This window comes from Benincasa hispida, chromosome 1, assembly GCF_027475165.1.
Source record: "Benincasa hispida cultivar pf3 chromosome 1, pf3_genome.v1.1, whole genome shotgun sequence".
Classification (NCBI taxonomy): domain Eukaryota; kingdom Viridiplantae; phylum Streptophyta; class Magnoliopsida; order Cucurbitales; family Cucurbitaceae; genus Benincasa; species Benincasa hispida.
In genome coordinates, this window is record NC_143478.1 from 93589169 (window position 1) to 93595102 (window position 5934).

Below are 5934 nucleotides of genomic sequence, written 5' to 3' on the forward strand. Positions count from 1 at the left end.
ACATGTTGAAATAAACATTTATTTTGTTCGAGGTCTTGTGCAACAGAGGAAGATTAGAGTTCAACATCATCCAGCTAGTGCTCAGATTGCAGATGTTTTCACCAAGCCATTATCTCTTACATCCTTTCTCCCATTGTTGAAAAATAAATTATCCAAAAAAATGATAAAATTAAAAAACACTAAAATAAATATAGTATATCTAATCGTACATAAGCGGAAAAAAAATTACATTTTAAAGTTAGTAATATCTTCGGGTTAATTCGAATTGGTTTGGGTTATTTTAGTTGACCAACGATCGGACCCCTGAGGACTTAAGTTAGGCCGTTACTAAATACATGCATGCATGAAATTTAAAACAACACTCTTTTATAGTGAAATAAATGTTAAATAAATAAGGTAAATTCAAAAGTTCTTCATTAAATTCAAATATTAAAACAAATAATAGGGTATCCATAAATCATAAATGATAATAATAAGTCTGAAAACAATTCTTAATAGTAAGTTTCAAATAGCAAAACTAAAAGTTGAAAAAAACATGGAAAGAAATCTAAATATCATGAGCAGAAGCATAAAACTGGTCCTAGTGGCTCGATCACAAATTCCGCTTGTCAATCGCTGGTACGTCTCTACCTTTACCTGAAACAACAACATGAGAAAAGATTAGTATAAAATACTTAACCCCACTACTAGGGTCGGGCTAGGCATCTATGTCCTCTAGAGGCCTACCTTTGATGGAACATAAAAACTGCTCTAGTCCTCAGGGGACATATACATACATGAAAAACTGATTTCTATCCTACTTATCCTACTGTAGTTAAGTATGCCCATTACCTCTGATGAATCTCGAAGGAAACATAATATTTGGTGAATCCCGAAAGAAACACAATATCTAGTGGGCATCGAACTAATCAGTAAAGACACTATCATAGTTTCAACATTACAATTATCACAATATGGTTTTATAACATACATATACACCTCAACATCATGGCTATATAACATGCATATATGTCTCAATATCCTCATATCAAATACAACATCAGTGAATCAAGTATCATCTCTTACTAGCATGCAAGTATCTACGTGCACAAATAAATCTTTCAGATTCTCATACAAGAACATATATCAGTCATACTATATTATACGTTTATCATGTTATCGTTCTGTCCTAATATTCATCTATCATGCTAGCATATATCTAGTGTTTGGCCTGTGGGATATTCCAATAGTAAGATTACTTACCTTAATCGAAAATCCACAGATAAAATAAGACAACCAAACCATGACAGCGGTTTGAAGTAATGGCCCTAACATACGAATACAACCATTAAATTTCAGTCCAACAATAACTGCGAAACCTTAGACCCAAATCCAAAATACCCAAAAGCTTACCCAAAGAAACTTGATCAATAACCACTCCTAAGATTTCGACTCCAAAATCTCCTCCTAACCGATGTTAAATCCCAATGGACGATGACTTGAAACCTTAAAGATACAATGGTTAAGTCAACATTGAATTCGGTAATCGAAGCGTGTCCACAACCAACAACAAGGACCATAATTCTTATCAAAACTCTTGCCGAACAATCTCGGATCCGTTGGACAGAATTTCCCAAGCTCAAATCTAAAATCAAAATAACCCGACTAATTTAACTTTCATTCCAACTTAATGGGCATCCAAAGAAATCCTTCAAGAAACCCAACCCAATAGAAAAAGATCTTATCCAAATCCAAGAGTCCGAGGAAGACCCATACAACAGGGGCTGGGCAGCGCAGCAATGGGTGGTGGAGGAGATCGGCTGGAGGCGGCGGCGGCCCTGACGCGGACGACTTCGTTGAACAGGTATGGCATGGCTGGATCTCGCGGTGGCGGCTCGAGCTGCTGAGAGACGGGCACGGCACGCGGCGGTCAAGTGGCTGGGGCGACAGCGGCGCAGACGCTACTTTGACCGGCTGGGCGAAATCGACACGCAGAGGGGTGAGTGACTGGCCGGCTGGTCGAGATCAGCGGCGAGCAGCGGTGGAGACCGTCTACTAGGCTCGGGCGACGATGGTCTGGACGAGCGGCTGAGGAGAACGGCGGCTCGGCGATGGGCTGAGCGGTAGGAAGGGAAAATTCGAGGGAGGGGGGCGCGCGGCGTGAGGAAGAAGGAGAAGGGAAATTTTGTTTTTATAAAATAATAATAATAATAATAACTAAAAAAGAAATAAAATAAACTTTATTTTATTCTTTTCCTTATTCCACTTTATTTTATTAACTTTCTTTCTTTTTCAAAAATGAAATTAATTCCTGCCATCAATTTTTAAATTGAATAATTTCAACGTCAAATCCATTAATTTCCCGCAATTACACTTGAAGTCCAAAATTCCAAAAAATGCCCTCAAATAATAAAAATTACTGAAATTACATTAATAAAAAAAATGCGGGGTGTTATACATGAACCAACCCAACCCATAAAATTTTTATTTATTTGAACCCAACCTAACAAAAAAAAAGTTCAAAACCCAACCCAAGCTGAACGGATTAAGGTGGGTTGGTCGGTTTTTTTGGGTCGTCGGGTTTTTTGAACACTCTTATTTAATACCTTTGTGCGTGATCTCCAAGAGAATACATAGACGAAGGAGGTTGAGTGGGCAATGCCCTCTCACAGTCGTCTATCCTAAGCTTATCAAAATAATAGCAAAATACCATGAACTTTATATTTTGTGTAAAAAAATATACATTTAAACTTTCAAAAGTTTTAAAAAATATCCTTAAACTTTTTAAAACAGTTCAAAAGTACCCTTACCGATAGTTTTAAACGAAAATTGTTGGTGTTTAGCTTCAAAAATACTCTTAAACTTTCAAAGAGTTTAAAAAATACTCTCATTGTAAGTAAATGAACACAAACTGTTAATACTCGTTTCAAATATCCTTGAACTTTTAAAAGTTGCATCAATACTTATAGCGCTTGTTTGGGAATGATTAAAAAAAGTTAAAATCACTTTTGCATTTTTAGGATAGTTCTAAAACATGTTTTTAATAATTCAAAACTAATACCGATGATATGAAAATTGCATTTAAAAGTGCAAAATTAAATAATATTTTTTTGTGATTAAAAGTGTGTTACGAGTAATTATGAATATGACAAAAATGATTTTAACAAATTTAAAAACACTCCCAAACATACACTTTAGCCTTGCAAAAAAAAAAAAAAAAAGTTTAAAAATGCTCTTGTTGTTAGGATAGTGATCTATCAATTTGTTTGAAGTTTTTTCAAGTTTGAAAAAAACCAAATTTCAATCAAATTTTATAGATATCATTTTTTTTTCTATAGATACTCTTATTTTGCTCTTATTCGTCTAAGAGTGTATTTGGAATATATTTTCAAGTGTTTAATTTTAAATATATATATATATTGGAAGAAATTAGAGTGTTTGACAACCATTCAAAATAATTTTTCAAGTGTATTTTGATCAATTTTTATCATAAGTATTTAAATAAAAATGAGTTTTTTAAAAAAACACTTTTTCTTAAATCAATCCAAACGCCCTAATTCTTACACCAATTTTGTCACAACAAAATATAAACCATAACTCCAAGTTAAGGTATCCCATAAGACTCCAAATTTAAAAATTAAAACAAAAAAACAAAAAAAAAATCCCTTAAAACTTACCAAAACTATAGATAGCCAAACTAGAAAAAAGAATGTATTTGGTTATTAACGCACACTCAACTACTAACGTATAATCTAACGGTAAGGGTTGATCAACGGTACAAGCATTTTTAACTTTTATTTACTTACTTACTTATTATTTATTATTTAAGTAAAGTAACTAATGCACCTTTTGAAAAAGTATAGTTATTTCTTTAATGAGGTATTATCTGATTCTATTCATATATAAATAGTAAGGGTATTTTTTTAACTCTTCTTTAAGTTTAAGGATATTTTTTTAGATTTTTTAAAGTTCAAGAGTATTTTTTAAACAAAGCACTACATTTGGGGCAAAGAGTTGGTTATTGTAGTTATAGGTTCTTTTAGTTTCGTTATAATAGTTTGTGTTTGGGATGTAGATTATTTTATTGTGAGTTATAATAGTATGTGTTTAAGGTGTAAACTATTTTAATTTGAGAATAAAACAGTAAAAACTGTGGAAAAAAATAATAAATAGTAAATAGTAAATATTACATATGGGGGTTTTGAAATAATGTCAAAGTATTTAGTGTAGCAAGAGGTGGTTATTATAGTCTTATGATAATTTTTGCCTCAAACACACCCCAATAGTTTCCATCCAAAATTAATGGCATTATTGAAGCCTTTTTGAAAATTTAAGAGTACTTTTTTAAATATTTGAAAGTTCAAGAATATTTTTAATATAAAGTGAAAAATTCAAAGGCATTTTGTACGATTTGACCTAAAGATTATCAATCAAATGCATATAATCAAAGTCCTGAAATTCAAACAAAAAATTATACTAAAAATCATAATATAGTTAATAAGGTTTTGCATTATTTTCTCTGGTTTCTTGGTGGGTTGATATTCTTGGTCTTATCTAGTGTGTTTTCAGATGTTTTTTCTTTTTGAATTTTAGGTTTTATTTGTTTTGTTGTTGTCCCTAGTTTGTGGGGTTTTGAGTTCTTTTCTCTGGCTTTCTCCCTGGAGGTTTGCAAGTTTGCGTTGGTTTTGTTTTCGTTTTATTGCTCTGTCTTTGCTTGTGTTTTGTTGTTTTGATGTCTTGATCCCGAATTGTGGGATCCCTTTGTTATTGTATAATAACATCACCTATTCTAAAAAAAAATATTGTAGAACGATGAGGCCCGTTTGGTTTCTTATGATTTTTGTTTCTATGTTTTCAGAAACAGAGGTAACACAAAAAAGTACTGAATATTTGTTTGGTAGTTTAAAAAAAAAAAATCGAAAACAAAACTCAAAATTAATGTAAAATTGGAAAAAGATAAAATAACGCTTTCTACTCAAATGAAGTATGATACTTGTCACTTTATTTTTTTACTAGTCATTTTGCTATTTATATTAATAATAGAACCATTGTTTCTTTTTGTTAGACTATAATAAATTACAACTTTTATTATTGCGTTTAATTTTATTTTACATGGGTTCTTCATATATATATATATATATATATATAATTACCTCTTTGGGCTTTTTAAATATAAAAAATATTTAAAAATATTTACATTTTATAGCAAAAAGTTTCAAAAGTACAAAACACTTTTGGAACTTTTTGTTATAAAGAGTAAGTATTTTTCGGATTTTTCTATTTATAAGAATTTTCCTACTTTTTTTCATTGTTAATAAGAAATAAGTCAAAAATAAATTTTACCAAACACACAATTAATCTTTTCCTTCATTTTCAAATTTACCGTCCAAACACAATTTTCAAATTTTGAGTTCAAGTTTGAAGTTTTGAAATTGGAACCAGACATGTTTTCAAACATAGTGAAAATAAAGATTTTGTTTTTGTTTTCTTTGAACTTTCTATTTTTAAAAACGAAATTTCAAATTACCAAATGGGGCCTAAATAATCCAAACATACAAATAGAACTTAAACAAAAACATCAACCCAATTTAAGGAGTATTGACCAAACTCATTATTTTAAGGATAAAATATTATTTTGGTCCTTATATTTTTTAAGTTTGTTCAATTTTAGTCAATATATATCTAATGATTCAATTTTAGTCCCAATAATACAAGTTTATTGTTTGATTTTTTAAAAAACTTTTTGTTATCTATAATATTTTTATAATAAATTTTGAAAACATATTTACATATTTTATTTTATTGTACGAAAATTATTGTGGTTGAATAAACTTCTACAACCTGCAAAACAATATTATAACCTTATTTTAATTAAAAAGGGAATGGGAAGTGTGAGGGCCTAATTTGAATGTTGCCAAATTTAGACCTTTTTAATTAGAAAGATATTGTGATAGA

General features: G+C 30.5%; 1 long non-coding RNA gene across 2 annotated transcripts; it reads right to left on the minus strand.

The window, feature by feature from the left end:
• Window positions 1–392: 392 nt before the first annotated feature.
• Window positions 393–2179, minus strand: LOC150038864 (uncharacterized). 2 transcript variants are annotated; one of them, XR_016524506.1, is made up of 3 exons: window positions 1393–2157; window positions 1243–1307; window positions 393–636 (listed from the first exon to the last, which is right to left on the minus strand). It is a non-coding gene; the product is annotated as an uncharacterized LOC150038864 (long non-coding RNA). The 2 variants fall into 2 exon arrangements; XR_016524507.1 differs by lacking the exon at window positions 1243–1307 and having other exon boundaries at window positions 1393–2179.
• Between the last annotated feature and the right edge of the window lie 3755 nt (window positions 2180–5934).